Source organism: Mixophyes fleayi, chromosome 6, assembly GCF_038048845.1.
Source record: "Mixophyes fleayi isolate aMixFle1 chromosome 6, aMixFle1.hap1, whole genome shotgun sequence".
Lineage (NCBI taxonomy): Eukaryota > Metazoa > Chordata > Amphibia > Anura > Limnodynastidae > Mixophyes > Mixophyes fleayi.
The window spans coordinates 112,618,622-112,632,354 of NC_134407.1; the positions used below are offsets into that span (position 1 = coordinate 112,618,622).

The following is a 13,733-nucleotide window of genomic DNA, read 5'->3' on the forward strand; positions in this document are numbered from 1 at the left end:
AGTTCAGGAGTGGAGAAATGCATTGCTTTCTAGGGAAATTGAAAAATGACTGGTTTTCCCGTTTTCTCCTGTTGAGAAATACGTAGAAAGCTGAAAATTGAGGACAATGTTGGTAATGTCATCCTCGACAAGAATTATGTAAAATGATTCATGTAAGTCATTGCTACCAAGAGAAAAAATAAGAAAAATGCTTTGTTTTCTATTGGAAAAGAAAAATGATTGTTTTTCGTGTTTTCTTCTGCTGCGAAAGAGGTAGAAAGGTGAAAATTGTGGACAATGTTGGCAATGTCATCCTAGACAAGAATTATGTAAAATGATTCATGTAAGTCATTGCTTCCAAGAGAACGTAAGAAAAATGCAATGTTTTCTAAAGGATTTGAAAAAATGATTTTTTTCGCAATTTCTCCTGCTGAGAAACAGTAAGAAAGCGGAAAGTTGTGGACAATGTTGGTAATGTCATCCTAGACAAGAATTATGTAAAATGATTCATGTAAGTAATTACTTCAAAGAGAGAATAACAAGTTTAAGTTCAGGAGTGGAAAAATGCATTGTTTTCTATGGGAATTGAAAAATGACTGTTTTTCACATTGTCTTCTGCTGAGAAAGAGGTAGAAAGCTGATAATTGTGGACAATGTTGATATTGTCATACTAGACAAGAATTATGTAAAATGATTCATGTAAGTCATTGCCTCCAAGGAAAAGTAAGAAATATGCATTGTTTTCTATTGGAATTGAAAAATGTATTTTTTTTGCGCTTTCTCCTGTTGAGAAAGAGGTGGAACGCTGTTGGTAATGTCATCCTAGACAAGAATTATGTAAAATGATTATTGAAAGTCATTGCTACCAAGAGAAAGTAAAAAAAATGCATTGTTTTCTAAAGGATTTGAAAAATGACTTTTTTCGCAATTTCTCCTGCTGAGAAAGATTAGGAAAGCGGAAAGTTGTGGACAATGTTGGCAATGTCATCCTAGACAAGAATTATGTAAAATGATTCATGTAATTAATTGCTTCCATGAGAAAATAACAAGTCTACGTTCAGGAGTGGAAAAATATATTGCTTTCTTTGAGAATTGGAAAATTACTGCTTTTCGCGTTTTCTCTAGACAAGAATTATGTAAAATGATTCATGTAAGTAATTGCTTCAAAGAGAGAATAACAAGTTTAAGTTCAGGAGTGGAGAAATGCATTGCTTTTTATAGGATCTGAAAAATGACTGTTTTTCGCGTATTCTCCTGCTGAGAAAAAGGATGAAAGCTGAAATTTGTGGACAATGTGTGTAATGTCATCCTAGACAAGAATTATGTAAAATGATTCATGTAAGTGATTGCTTCCAAAAGAGAGTAAGAAGTTTAAGTTCAGGAGTGGAAAAATGCATTGCTTTCTATGGGAATTGAAAAATGACTTTTATTCGCGTTTTCTCCTGTTGAGAAAGACGTAGAAAGCTGACAATTGTGGACAATGTTGGTAATGTCATCCTAGACAAGAATTATGTAAAATGATTCATGTAAGTAATTGCTTCAAAGAGAGAATAACAAGTTTAAGTTCAGGAGTGGAGAAATGCATTGCTTTCTATAGGATCTGAAAAATGACTGTTTTTCGCGTTTTCTCCAGCTGAGAAAAAGGATGAAAGCTGAAATTTGTGGACAATGTTGGTAATATCATCCTAGACAAGAATTATGTAAAATGATTCATCTAAGTCATGCTATCAAGAGAAAGTAAGAAGGTTAAGTTCAGGAGTGGAAAAATGCATTGTTTTCTATGGGAATTGAAAATTGACTTTTATTCGCGTTTTCTCCTGTTGAGAAAGACGTAGAAAGCTGACAATTGTGGACAATGTTGGTAATATCATCCTAGACAAGAAATATATAAAATGATTCATGTAAGTGATTGCTTCCAAGAGAGAGTAAGACGTTTAAGTTCAGGAGTGGAGAAATGCATTGCTTTCTATTGAAATTGAAAAATGACTGTTTTTCACGTTTTTTCCTGTTGAGAAAAAGGATGAAAGCTGAAATTTGTGGACAATGTTGGTAATATCATCCTAGATAAGAATTATGTAAAACGATTTAGCTAAGTCATGCTACCAAGAGAAAGTAAGAAGGTTAAGTACAGGAGTGGAAAAATGCATTGTTTTCTATGGGAATTGAAAAATGACTGTTTTTCACGTTGTCTTCTGCTGAGAAAGAGGTAGAAAGCTGATAATTGTGGACAATGTTGATATTGTCATACTAGACAAGAATTATGTAAAATGATTCATGTAAGTCATTGCCTCCAAGGAAAAGTAAGAAATATGCATTGTTTTCTATTGCAATTGAAAAATGTCTTTTTTTGCGCTTTCTCCTGCTGAGAAAGAGGTGGAACGCTGTTGGTAATGTCATCCTAGCCAAGAAATATGTAAAATGATTCATGTAATTAATCGCTTCCAAGAGAGAATTCCAAGTCTACGTTCAGGAGTGGAAAAATATATTGCTTTCTTTGAGAATTGGAAAATTACTGCTTTTCGCGGTTTCTCCTGTTGAGAAAGACGTAGAAAGCTGAAAATTGAGGACAATGTTGGTAATGTCATCCTAGAAAAGAATTATGTAAAATGATTTATCTAAGTCATGCTACCAAGAGAAAGTAAGAAGGTTAAGTACAGGAGTGGAAAAATGCATTGTTTTCTATAGCAATTGAAAAATTAATGTTTTTCACGTTGTCTTCTGCTGAGAAAGAGGTAGAAAGCTGATAATTGTGGACAATGTTGATATTGTCATACTAGACAAGAATTATTTAAAATGATTCATGTAAGTCATTGCCTCCAAGCAAAAGTAAGAAAATTGCATTGTTTTCTATTGGAATTGAAAAATGTATTTTTTTTTGCGTTTTCTCTTGCTGAGAAATAGGTAAAAAGCTGAAAATTGTGGACAATGTGTGTAATGTCATCCTAGACAAGAATTATGTAAAATGATTCATGTAAGTGATTGCTTCCAAGAGAGAGTAAGAAGTGGAGAAATGCATTGCTTTCTATGAGAATTGAAAAATGACTTTTATTCGCGTTTTCTCCTGTTGAGAAAGACGTTGAAAGCTGACAATTGTGGACAATGTTGGTAATATCATCCTAGACAAGAATTATGTAAAATGATTCATGTAAGTCATTGCTTCCAAGAGAGAGTAAGAAGTTTAAGTTCAGGAGTGGAGAAATGCATTACTTTCTAGGGGAATTGAAAAATGACTGGTTTTCGCGTTTTCTCCTGTTGAGAAACATGTAGAAAGCTGAAAATTGTGGACAATGTTGATATTGTCACACGATATAAAAATTATGTAAAATGATTCATGTAAGTCATTGCTTCCAAGAAAAAGTAGGAAATATGCTTTGTTTTCTATTGGAATTGAAAAATGTCTTTTTTTTGCGTTTTCTACTGCTAAGAAAGAGGTAGAATGCTGTTGGTAATGTCATTCTAGACAAGCAAAATGTAAAAATGATTTATGTAAGTCATTGCTACCAAGAGAATGTAAGAAAAATGCATTGTTTTCTATAGGGATTGAAAAATGACTGTTTTGTTGCGTTTTCTCCTGTTGAGAAAGACGTAAAAAATAAAAATTGTGGACAATGTTTAAAATGTCATCCTAGAAAAGAATTATGTAAAATGATTTATGTAAGTCATTGCTTCCAAGAAAAAGTTAGAAATATGCATTGTTTTCTATTAGAATTTGAAATGTCTTTTTTTTGCGTTTTCTACTGCTAAGAAAGAGGTAGAATGCTGTTGGTAATGTCATCCTAGACAAGAATTATGTAAAATAATTCATGTAAGTCATTGCTACCAAGAGAAAGTAAGAAAAATGCATAGTTTTCTAAAGGATTTCAAAAATGACTTTTTTCACAATTTCTCCTGCTGAGAAAGAGGTAGAAAGCTAAAAATTGGGGACAATGTTGGTAATGTAAGTATTGCTTCCAAGAGAGAGTAAGAAGCTTAAGTTCAGAAGTGGAGAAATGAATTGCTTTCTAGGGGAATTGAAAAATGACTAGTTTTCTCTTATTGAGAAAGACGTAGAAAGGTGAACATTGTGGACAATGTTGGCAATGTCATCCTAGATAAGAATTATGTAAAATGATTCATGTAAGTAATTGCTTCCAATAGAGAGTAAGAAGTTTAATTTCAGGAGTGGAGAAATGCATTGCTTTCTATGGGAATTGAAAAATGACTGGTTTTCGCGTTTTCTCCTGTTGAGAAAGACGTAGAAAGCTGAAAGTTGTGGACAATATTGGTAGGTATTGCGTGCCTACTGACCTACATCTCTTATACATCTCAACACCAGCATTGAAGGAAGCAGGAACAAGAGAGAAAAAAAAAGGAAAAAAAAAACCTACAGCACCTGGTGCTCCCAGCTGGTCTCCCATCCAAGTTCTAACCAGGTCCGGCTCTGCTTACCTTTCAAGATCAAAGGAGATTGGGCATGTTCAGGGTGATGTGGCTGTAGGTATTGCTTGCCTACTGACCTACATCTCTTATACATCTCAAAACCAGCATTGAAGAAAGCAGGAACAAGAGAGAAAAAAAAAGGAAAAAAAAAAACCTACAGCACCTAGTATACCCAGGTGGTCTCCCATCCAAGTACTAACCAGTCCCGGCCCTGCTTAGATTTCAAGATCAGACGAGATTGGGCTTGTTCAGGGTGGTGTGGCTGTACGTATTGCTTGCCTACTGACCTACATCTCTTATACATCTCAACACTAGCATTGAAGGAAGCAGGAACAAGAGAGAAAAAAAAACGAAAAAAAAACAAAACCTACAGCACCTGGTATTCCCAGGTGGTCTCAAATCCAAGTACTAACCAGGCCCGGCCCTGCTTAGCTTCCAAGATCAAACGAGATTGGGCTTGTTTAGGGTGTTGTGGCTGTAGGTAATGGTTGCCTACTGACCTACATTCTTATACATCTCAACACCAGCATTGAAGGAAGCAGGAACAAGAGAGAAAAAAAAAGGAAAAAATAAAACCTACAGCACCTGGTATTCTCAGGTGGACTCCCATCCAAGTACTAACCAGACCTGCACTGCTTAGCTTCCAAGATCAGACGAGATTGGGCTTGTTCAGTGTGGTGTGGCTGTAGGTATTGCTTGCCTACTGACCTACATCTCTTATACATCTTAACACAAGCAGTGAAGGAAGCAGGAACAAGAGAGAAAAAAAACCCCTACAGCACCTGGTATTCTCAGCTGGTCTCCCATCCAAGTACTAACCAGACATGGCCCTGCTTAGCTTACAAGATCAGATGAGATTGGGCTTGTTCAGGGTGGTGTTGCTGTATGTATTGCTTGCCTACTGACAGACATCTCTTATACATCTCAACACCAGCATTGAAGGAAGCAGGAACAAGAGAGGAAAAAAAAAAAACTACCTACAGTACCTGGTATTTCCAGGTGGTCTCCCATCCAAGTAATAACCAGGCCTGGCCCTGCTTAGTGTCCAAGATCAGATGAGATTGGGCTTATTCAGGGAGCTTGGGCTGTAGGTATTGCTTGCCTACTGACTTACATCTCTTATACATCTCAACACCAGCATTGAAGGAAGCAGGAACAAGAGAGAAAAAAAACCTACAGCACCTGATATTCCCAGGTGGTTTCCCATCCAAGTACTAACCAGGCCTGGCCCTGCTTAGCTTCCAAAATCAGACAAGAATGGGCTTGTTCAGGGTGGTGTCGCTGTAGGTAATGCTTGCCTACTGACCTACATCTCTTATACATCTCAACACCAGCATTGAAGGAAGCAGGAACAAGAGAGAAAAAAAAATGAAAAAAAAACCCTACAGCACCTGATGTTTCCAGGTGGTCTCCCATCCAAGTACTAACCAGTCCCGGCCCTGCTTAGATTACAAGATCAGACGAGATTGGGCTTGTTCAGGGTGGTGTGGCTGTACGTATTGCTTGCCTACTGACCTACATCTCTTATACATCTCAACACTAGCATTGAAGGAAGCAGGAACAAGAGAGAAAAAAAACGAAAAAAAAACAAAACCTACAGCACCTGGTATTCCCAGGTGGTCTCAAATCCAAGTACTAACCAGGCCCGGCCCTGCTTAGCTTCCAAGATCAAACGAGATTGGGCTTGTTTAGGGTGTTGTGGCTGTAGGTAATGGTTGCCTACTGACCTACATTCTTATACATCTCAACACCAGCATTGAAGGAAGCAGGAACAAGAGAGAAAAAAAAAGGAAAAAATAAAACCTACAGCACCTGGTATTCTCAGGTGGACTCCCATCCAAGTACTAACCAGACCTGCACTCCTTAGCTTCCAAGATCAGACGAGATTGGGCTTGTTCAATGTGGTGTGGCTGTAGGTATTGCTTGCCTACTGACCTACATCTCTTATACATCTTAACACAAGCAGTGAAGGAAGCAGGAACAAGAGAGAAAAAAACCCCCTACAGCACCTGGTATTCTCAGCTGGTCTCCCATCCAAGTACTAACCAGACATGGCCCTGCTTAGCTTACAAGATCAGATGAGTTTGGGCTTGTTCAGGGTGGTGTTGCTGTATGTATTGCTTGCCTACTGACAGACATCTCTTATACATCTCAACACCAGCATTGAAGGAAGCAGGAACAAGAGAGGAAAAAAAAAAAACAACCTACACTACCTGATATTTCCAGGTGGTCTCCCATCCAAGTAATAACCAGGCCTGGCCCTGCTTAGTGTCCAAGATCAGATGAGATTGGGCTTATTCAGGGAGCTTGGGCTGTAGGTATTGCTTGCCTACTGACTTACATCTCTTATACATCTCAACACCAGCATTGAAGGAAGCAGGAACAAGAGAGAAAAAAAACCTACAGCACCTGGTATTCCCAGGTGGTTTCCCATCCAAGTACTAACCAGGCCTGGCCCTGCTTAGCTTCCAAAATCAGACAAGAATGGGCTTGTTCAGGGTTGTGTCGCTGTAGGTAATGCTTGCCTACTGACCTACATCTCTTATACATCTCAACACCAGCATTGAAGGAAGCAGGATCAAGAGAGAAAAAAAAAATGAAAAAAAAACCTACAGCAGTTGGTGTTCCCAGGTGGTCTCCCATCCAAGTACTAACCAGGCCCGGCGCTGCTTAGCTTCCAAGTACAGAGGAGATTGGGCTTGTTCAGGGTGGTGTGGCTGTAGGTAATGCTTGTCTACTGACCAACAATCTCTCATACATCTCAACACCCGCATTGAAGGAACCTGGAACAAGAGAGAAAAAAAACGGAAAAAAAAAAACCTACAGCAACTTGGAATTCCCAGGTGGTCTCCCATCCAAGTACTAACCAGGCCCAGCCCTGCTTAGCTTCCAAGATCAGAGGAGATTGGGCTTGTTCAGGATGGCTTAGGTAATGCTTTCCTACTGACCTACATCTATTATACATCTCAACACCAGCATTGAAGGAAGCAGGAACAAAAGAGAAAAAAAACGAAAAAAAACCTACAGCACCTGGTATTCCCAGGTGGTCTTCCATCGAAGTACTGACCAGGCCCAGCCCTTTTTAGCTCCCAAGATCAGAGGAGATTGGGCTTGTTCAGGGTGGTGTGGCTGTAGGTAATGCTTGCCTACTGACCTACATCTCTTATACATCTCAACACCAGCATTGAAGGAAGCAGGAACAAGAGAGAAAAAAAAACCTACAGCAGTTGGTATTCGCAGGTGGTCTCCCACCCAAGTACTAACCAGGCTTGGCCCTGCTTAGCTTCCAAGATCAGAGGAGATTGGGCTTGTTCAGGGTGGTGTGGCTGTAGGTAATGCTTGTCTACTGACCAACAATCTCTTATACATCTCAACACCAGCATTGAAGGAAGCAGGAACAAGAGAGAAAAGAAAAACGAAAAAAAAAACCTACAGCAGCTGGTATTCCCAGGTGGTCTCCCATATATGTACTAACTAAGCCTAGCCCTGCCTAGCTTCCAAGATCAGATGAGATTGGGCTTGTTCAGGGTGGTGTGGCTGTAGGTAATGCTTGTCTACTGACTAACAATCTCTTATACATCTCAACACCAGCATTGAAGGAAGCAGGAACAAGAGAGGAAAAAAACCCAAAAAAAAAAACCGAAAAAAAAAAACCTACAGCAGCTGGTATTCCCAGGTGGTCTCCCATCCAAGTACTAACCAGGCCTAGCCCTGCCTAGCTTCCAAGATCAGATGAGATTGGGCTTGTTCAGGGTGGTGGCGCTATAGATATTTGTTGTTTTCTAACCTACATCTCTTATACATCTCAACACCAGCATTGAAGGAAGCAAGAACAAGAGAGAAACAAAAACGGAAAAAAAACAACCCTACAGCACCTTGGAATTCCCAGTTGGTCTCCCATCCAAGTACTAACTAGGCCCGGCCCAGCTTCCTAGATCAGACAAGATTGGGCATGTTCAGGGTGGTGTGGCTGTAGGTATTGCTTGCCTACTGACCTACATCTCTTATACATCTCAACACCAACATTGAAGGAGGCAGGAACAAGAGAAAAAAAAAATGAAAAAAAAAAAACCTACTGCACCTGGTGTTTCCAGGTGGTCTTCCATCCAAGTACTAACCAGGCCTGGCCCTGCTTAGCTTCCAAGATCAGACAAGATTGGGCATGTTCAGGGTGGTGTGGCTGTAGGTATTGCTTGCCTACTGACCAACTTCTCTTATACATCTCAAAACCAGCATTGAAGGAAGCAGTAACAAGAGAGGAAAAAAGGTAAAAAAAAAAGCTACAGCACCTGGTATTCTGAGGTGGTCTCCCATCCAAGTACTAACCAGGCCCTTTGCTGCTTAGCTCCCAAGATCAGATAAGTTGGGCTTGTTCAGGGGGGTGTGGCTGTAGGTATTGCTTGCCTACTAACCTACATCTCTTATACATCTCAACACCAGCATTGAAGGAGGCAGGAACAAGAGAGAACAAAACCGAAAAAAAAAAACCTACACCACCTGGTATTTCCAGGTGGTCTCCTTTCCAAGTACTAACCAGGCCCGGCACTGCTTAGCTTCCAAGATCATACAAGATTGGGCTTGTTCAGGGTGGTGTCGCTGTAGGTATTTCTTGCATACTGACCTACATCTCTTATACATCTCAACACCAGCATTGCAGGAAGCAGGAACAAGAGAGAAAAAAAAAAGAAAAAAAAAATCTACAGCACCTGGTATTCCCAGGAGGTCTCCCATCCAAGTACTAACCAGGCCCGCCCTGCTTAGCTTCCAAAATCAGATGTGATTGGGCTAGTTCAGGGTGGTGTTGCTGTAGGTATTGCTTGCCTACTGACCTACATCTCTTATACATCGCAACACCAGCATTGAAGGAAGCAAGAACAAGAGAGAAAAAAACAACATACAGCACCTGGTATTCCCAGGTGGTCTCCCATCCAAGTACTAACCAGGCCCGGCCCTGCTTAGCTTCCAAGATCAGACGTTATTGGGCTTGTTCAGGGTGGTGTTGCTGTAGGTATAGCTTGCCTAATAATCTTCATCTCTTATACATCTCAACACCAGCATTGAAGGACGCAGGAACAAGAGAGAAAAAAAAGGAAAAAAAAAAACCTACAGCACCTGGTATTCCCAGGTGGTCTCCCATCCAAGTACTAACCAGGCCTGCCCTGCTTAGCTTCCAAGATCAAACGTGATTGGGCTTGTTCAAGGTGGTGTTACTGTAGGTATTTCTTGCCTAATGATCTACATCTCTTATACATCTCAACACCAGCATTGTAGGAAGCAGGAACAAGAAAGAAAAAAAAAGGAAAAAAAAAAACCTACAGCACCTGGTATTCCCAGGTGGTCTCCAATCCAAGTACTAACCAGAACCGGCCCTGTTTAGCTTCCAAGATCAGACGAGATTGGGCTTGTTCAGGGTAATGTGGCTGTACATATTGCTTGCTTTCTGACCTACATCTCTTATACATCTCAACACCAGCATTGAAGGAAGCAGGAACAAGAGAGAAAAAAAACCTACAGCACCTGGTATTCCCAGGTGGTTTCCCATCAAAGTACTAACCAGGCCCGGCCCTGCTTAGCTTCCACGATCAGATGAGATTGGGCATGTTCAGGGTGGTGCGGCTGTAGGTATTGTTTACTTTCTGACCTACATCTCTTATACATCTCAACACCGGCATTGAAGAAAGCAGGAACAAGAGAGAAAAAAAACGAAAAAAACAAAACCGACAGCACCTGGTATTCCCAGGTGGTCTCCCATCAAAGTAATGACCAGGCCCAGCCCTGCTTAGCTCCCAAGATCAGAAGAGATTGGGCTTGTTCAGGGTGGTGTGGCTGTAGGTAATGCTTGTCTACTGACCAACAATCTCTTATACATCTCAACACCAGCATTGAAGGAAGCAGGAACAAGAGAGAATAGAAAAACGAAAAAAAAAACCTACAGCAGCTGGTATTCCCAGGTGGTCTCCCATATAAGTACTAACCAAGCCTAGCCCTGCCTAGCTTCCAAGATCAGATGAGATTGGGCTTGTTCAGGGTGGTGTGGCTGTAGGTAATGCTTGTCTACTGACCAACAATCTCTTATACATCTCAACACCAGCATTGAAGGAAGCAGGAACAAGAGAGAATAGAAAAACGAAAAAAAAAAACCTACAGCAGCTGGTATTCCCAGGTGGTCTCCCATATAAGTACTAACCAAGCCTAGCCCTGCCTAGCTTCCAAGATCAGATGAGATTGGGCTTGTTCAGGGTGGTGTGGCTGTAGGTAATGCTTGTCTACTGACCAACAATCTCTTATACATCTCAACACCAGCATTGAAGAAAGCAGGAACAAGAGAGGAAAAAAAACGAAAAAAAAAACCTACAGCAGCTGGTATTCCCAGGTGGTCTCCAATCCAAGTTCTAACCAGAACCGGCCCTGTTTAGCTTCCAAGATCAGACGAGATTGGGCTTGTTCAGGGTAATGTGGCTGTACATATTGCTTGCTTTCTGACCTACATCTCTTATACATCTCAACACCAGCATTGAAGGAAGCAGGAACAAGAGAGAAAAAAAAAACCTACAGAACCTGGTATTCCCAGGTGGTTTCCCATCAAAGTACTAACCAGGCCCGGCCCTGCTTAGCTTCCACGATCAGATGAGATTGGGAATGTTCAGGGTGGTGCGCTGTAGGTATTGTTTACTTTCTGACCTACATCTCTTATACATCTCAACACCGGCATTGAAGAAAGCAGGAACAAGAGAGAAAAAAAATGAAAAAAACAAAACCTACAGCATCTGGTATTCCCAGGTGGTCTCCCTTTAAAGTACTGACCAGGCCCAGCCCTGCTTAGCTCCCAAGATCAGAAGAGATTGGGCTTGTTCAGGGTGGTGTGGCTGTAGGTAATGCTTGTTTACTGACCAACAATCTCTTATACATCTCAACACCAGCATTGAAGGAAGCAGGAACAAGAGAGAAAAGAAAAACGGAAAAAAAAACAACCCTACAGCACCTTGGAATTCCCAGTTGGTCTCCCATCCAAGTACTTACTAGGCCCAGCCCAGCTTCCTAGATCAGACAAGATTGGGCATGTTCAGGGTGGTGTGGCTGTAGGTATTGCTTGCCTACTGACCTACATCTCTTATACATCTCAACACCAACATTGAAGGAGGCAGGAACAAGAGAAAAAAAAAATGAAAAAAAAAAAACCTACAGCACCTGGTGTTTCCAGGTGGTCTTCCATCCAAGTACTAACCAGGGCCGGCCCTGCTTAGCTTCCAAGATCAGGCATGTTCAGGGTGGTGTGGCTGTAGGTATTGCTTGCCTACTGACCTACTTCTCTTATATATCTCAAAACCAGCATTGAAGGAAGCAGTAACAAGAGAGGAAAAAAGGTAAAAAAAAAAGCTACAGCACCTGGTATTCCCAGGTGGTCTCCCATCCAAGTACTAACCAGGCCCTTTGCTGCTTAGCTTCCAAGATCAGACAAGTTGGGCTTGTTCAGGGGGGTGTGGCTGTAGGTATTGCTTGCCTACTAACCTACATCTCTTATACATCTCAACACCAGCATTGAAGGAGGCAGGAACAAGAGAGAACAAAACCGAAAAAAAAAACCTACAGCACCTGGTATTTCCAGGGGGTCTCCTTTCCAAGTACTAACCAGGCCCGGCACTGCTTAGCTTCCAAGATCATACAAGATTGGGCTTGTTCAGGGTGGTGTCACTGTAGGTATTTCTTGCATACTGACCTACATCTCTTATACATCTCAACACCAGCATTGAAGGAAGCAAGAACAAGGGAGAAAAAAAAAAAGCCTACAGCACCTGGTATTCCCAGGTGGTCTCCCACCCAAGTACTAACCAGGCCTGGTCCTGCTTAGCTTCCAAGATCAGATGTGACTGAGCTTGTTCAGGGTGGTGTTGCTGTAGGTATTGCTGGCATAATGACCTACATCTCTTATACATCTCAACACCAGCATTGCAGGAAGCAGGAACAAGAGAGAAAAAAAAAGGAAAAAAAAACCTACAGCACCTGGTATTCCCAGGTGGTTTCCCATCCAAGTACTAACCAGGCCCGCCCTGCTTAGCTTCCAAAATCAGATGTGATTGGGCTAGTTCAGGGTGGTGTTGCTGTAGGTATTGCTTGCTTACTGACCTACATCTCTTATACATCGCAACACCAGCATTGAAGGAAGCAGGAACAAGAGAGAAAAAAAAACGAAAAAAAACAAACCTACAGCACCTGTTATTCCCAGGTGGTCTCCCATCCGAGTACTAACCAGGCCCAGCCCTGCTTAGATTCCAATATCAGACGAGATTGGGCTTGGTCAGGGTGGTGTTGCTGTAGGTATTGCTTGTCTAATGATCTACATCTCTTATACATCGCAACACCAGCATTGAAGGAAGCAGCAACAAGAGAAAAAAAAACGAAAAAAAAACCTACAGCACCTTGTATTCCCAGGTGGTCTCCCATCCAAGTACTAACCAGGCCTGCCCTGCTTAGCTTCCAAGATCAGATGAGATTGGGCTTGTTCAGGGTGGTTTCGCTGAAGGTATTGCTTGCATACTGACCTACATCTCTTATACATCTCAACACCAGAATTGCAGAAAGCAAGAACAAGAGAGAAAAAAACAACATACAGCACCTGGTATTCCCAGGTGGTCTCCCATCCAAGTACTAACCAGGGCCGGCCCTGCTTAGCTTCCAAGATCAGACGTGATTGGGCTTGTTCAGGGTGGTGTTGCTTTAGGTATAGCTTGCCTAATAATCTTCATCTCTTATACATCTCAACACCAGCATTGAAGGACGCAGGAACAAGAGAGAAAAAAAAAGGAAAAAAAAAACCTACAGCACCTGGTATTCCCAGGGGATCTCCCATCCAAGTACTAACCAGGCCTGCCCTGCTTAGCTTCCAAGATCAAACGTGATTGGGCTTGTTCAGGATGGTGTTGCTGTAGGTGTTACTTGCCTAATGATCTTCATCTCTTATACATCTCAACACCAGCATTGAAGGAAGCAGGAACAAGAGAGAAAAAAAAAGGTAATAAAAAAACCTACAGCACCTGGTATTCCCAGTTGGTCTCCCATCCAAGTACTAACCAGGCCCGGCGCTGCTTAGCTTCCAAGATAAGACAAGTTGGGCTTGTTCAGGGTGGTGTGGCTGTAGGTATTGCTTGCCTAATGATCTTCATCTCTTATACATCTCAACACCAGCATTGAAGGAAGCAGGAACAAGTGGGAAAAAAACCCGAAAAAAAACAAACCTACAGCACCTGGTATTCCCAGGTGGTCTCCCATCCAAGTAGTAACCAGGCCCGGCCCTGCTTAGCTTCCAATATCAGACGAGATTAGGCTTATTCAGGGTG

At 41.4% G+C, this 13,733-nt stretch overlaps 1 non-coding gene and 39 pseudogenes across 1 annotated transcript; all 40 read right to left on the bottom strand.

The window, feature by feature from the left end:
* Positions 1–4,339: 4,339 nt before the first annotated feature.
* On the bottom strand, positions 4,340–4,458 carry LOC142095572 (5S ribosomal RNA; annotated as a pseudogene).
* Positions 4,459–4,549: 91 nt separating this feature from the next.
* On the bottom strand, positions 4,550–4,668 carry LOC142095898 (5S ribosomal RNA; annotated as a pseudogene).
* Positions 4,669–4,762: 94 nt separating this feature from the next.
* LOC142095552 (5S ribosomal RNA) lies at positions 4,763–4,881 on the bottom strand (annotated as a pseudogene).
* A 90-nt stretch (positions 4,882–4,971) lies between these two features.
* On the bottom strand, positions 4,972–5,089 carry LOC142095610 (5S ribosomal RNA; annotated as a pseudogene).
* A 79-nt stretch (positions 5,090–5,168) lies between these two features.
* LOC142095603 (5S ribosomal RNA) lies at positions 5,169–5,287 on the bottom strand (annotated as a pseudogene).
* An 85-nt stretch (positions 5,288–5,372) lies between these two features.
* On the bottom strand, positions 5,373–5,491 carry LOC142095591 (5S ribosomal RNA; annotated as a pseudogene).
* A 77-nt stretch (positions 5,492–5,568) lies between these two features.
* On the bottom strand, positions 5,569–5,687 carry LOC142095557 (5S ribosomal RNA; annotated as a pseudogene).
* A 90-nt stretch (positions 5,688–5,777) lies between these two features.
* LOC142095554 (5S ribosomal RNA) lies at positions 5,778–5,896 on the bottom strand (annotated as a pseudogene).
* A 93-nt stretch (positions 5,897–5,989) lies between these two features.
* Positions 5,990–6,108, bottom strand: LOC142095553 (5S ribosomal RNA; annotated as a pseudogene).
* A 90-nt stretch (positions 6,109–6,198) lies between these two features.
* On the bottom strand, positions 6,199–6,316 carry LOC142095532 (5S ribosomal RNA; annotated as a pseudogene).
* A 479-nt stretch (positions 6,317–6,795) lies between these two features.
* LOC142095551 (5S ribosomal RNA) lies at positions 6,796–6,914 on the bottom strand (annotated as a pseudogene).
* Positions 6,915–7,004: 90 nt separating this feature from the next.
* Positions 7,005–7,123, bottom strand: LOC142095541 (5S ribosomal RNA; annotated as a pseudogene).
* Positions 7,124–7,215: 92 nt separating this feature from the next.
* Positions 7,216–7,335, bottom strand: LOC142095595 (5S ribosomal RNA; annotated as a pseudogene).
* An 81-nt stretch (positions 7,336–7,416) lies between these two features.
* On the bottom strand, positions 7,417–7,535 carry LOC142095717 (5S ribosomal RNA; annotated as a pseudogene).
* A 78-nt stretch (positions 7,536–7,613) lies between these two features.
* On the bottom strand, positions 7,614–7,732 carry LOC142095573 (5S ribosomal RNA; annotated as a pseudogene).
* Positions 7,733–7,824: 92 nt separating this feature from the next.
* Positions 7,825–7,943, bottom strand: LOC142095580 (5S ribosomal RNA; annotated as a pseudogene).
* Positions 7,944–8,049: 106 nt separating this feature from the next.
* On the bottom strand, positions 8,050–8,168 carry LOC142095555 (5S ribosomal RNA; annotated as a pseudogene).
* A 299-nt stretch (positions 8,169–8,467) lies between these two features.
* On the bottom strand, positions 8,468–8,586 carry LOC142095874 (5S ribosomal RNA; annotated as a pseudogene).
* Positions 8,587–8,883: 297 nt separating this feature from the next.
* LOC142095592 (5S ribosomal RNA) lies at positions 8,884–9,002 on the bottom strand (annotated as a pseudogene).
* A 90-nt stretch (positions 9,003–9,092) lies between these two features.
* Positions 9,093–9,210, bottom strand: LOC142095818 (5S ribosomal RNA; annotated as a pseudogene).
* A 79-nt stretch (positions 9,211–9,289) lies between these two features.
* Positions 9,290–9,408, bottom strand: LOC142095605 (5S ribosomal RNA; annotated as a pseudogene).
* Positions 9,409–9,498: 90 nt separating this feature from the next.
* LOC142095614 (5S ribosomal RNA) lies at positions 9,499–9,616 on the bottom strand (annotated as a pseudogene).
* Positions 9,617–9,707: 91 nt separating this feature from the next.
* LOC142095576 (5S ribosomal RNA) lies at positions 9,708–9,826 on the bottom strand (annotated as a pseudogene).
* Positions 9,827–9,903: 77 nt separating this feature from the next.
* LOC142095571 (5S ribosomal RNA) lies at positions 9,904–10,022 on the bottom strand. The gene has a single exon (XR_012677810.1). It is a non-coding gene; the product is annotated as a 5S ribosomal RNA (ribosomal RNA).
* A 91-nt stretch (positions 10,023–10,113) lies between these two features.
* On the bottom strand, positions 10,114–10,232 carry LOC142095609 (5S ribosomal RNA; annotated as a pseudogene).
* A 92-nt stretch (positions 10,233–10,324) lies between these two features.
* LOC142095921 (5S ribosomal RNA) lies at positions 10,325–10,443 on the bottom strand (annotated as a pseudogene).
* Positions 10,444–10,536: 93 nt separating this feature from the next.
* LOC142095934 (5S ribosomal RNA) lies at positions 10,537–10,655 on the bottom strand (annotated as a pseudogene).
* A 289-nt stretch (positions 10,656–10,944) lies between these two features.
* Positions 10,945–11,062, bottom strand: LOC142095862 (5S ribosomal RNA; annotated as a pseudogene).
* A 91-nt stretch (positions 11,063–11,153) lies between these two features.
* On the bottom strand, positions 11,154–11,272 carry LOC142095706 (5S ribosomal RNA; annotated as a pseudogene).
* A 302-nt stretch (positions 11,273–11,574) lies between these two features.
* Positions 11,575–11,683, bottom strand: LOC142095599 (5S ribosomal RNA; annotated as a pseudogene).
* An 89-nt stretch (positions 11,684–11,772) lies between these two features.
* On the bottom strand, positions 11,773–11,890 carry LOC142095593 (5S ribosomal RNA; annotated as a pseudogene).
* An 89-nt stretch (positions 11,891–11,979) lies between these two features.
* Positions 11,980–12,098, bottom strand: LOC142095567 (5S ribosomal RNA; annotated as a pseudogene).
* Positions 12,099–12,179: 81 nt separating this feature from the next.
* On the bottom strand, positions 12,180–12,298 carry LOC142095909 (5S ribosomal RNA; annotated as a pseudogene).
* Positions 12,299–12,387: 89 nt separating this feature from the next.
* LOC142095728 (5S ribosomal RNA) lies at positions 12,388–12,505 on the bottom strand (annotated as a pseudogene).
* Positions 12,506–12,597: 92 nt separating this feature from the next.
* On the bottom strand, positions 12,598–12,716 carry LOC142095582 (5S ribosomal RNA; annotated as a pseudogene).
* Positions 12,717–12,803: 87 nt separating this feature from the next.
* Positions 12,804–12,921, bottom strand: LOC142095607 (5S ribosomal RNA; annotated as a pseudogene).
* Positions 12,922–13,000: 79 nt separating this feature from the next.
* Positions 13,001–13,119, bottom strand: LOC142095806 (5S ribosomal RNA; annotated as a pseudogene).
* Positions 13,120–13,209: 90 nt separating this feature from the next.
* On the bottom strand, positions 13,210–13,327 carry LOC142095886 (5S ribosomal RNA; annotated as a pseudogene).
* Positions 13,328–13,418: 91 nt separating this feature from the next.
* LOC142095566 (5S ribosomal RNA) lies at positions 13,419–13,536 on the bottom strand (annotated as a pseudogene).
* Positions 13,537–13,628: 92 nt separating this feature from the next.
* LOC142095647 (5S ribosomal RNA) overlaps positions 13,629–13,733 on the bottom strand; it is a 119-nt pseudogene continuing 14 nt past the window's right edge.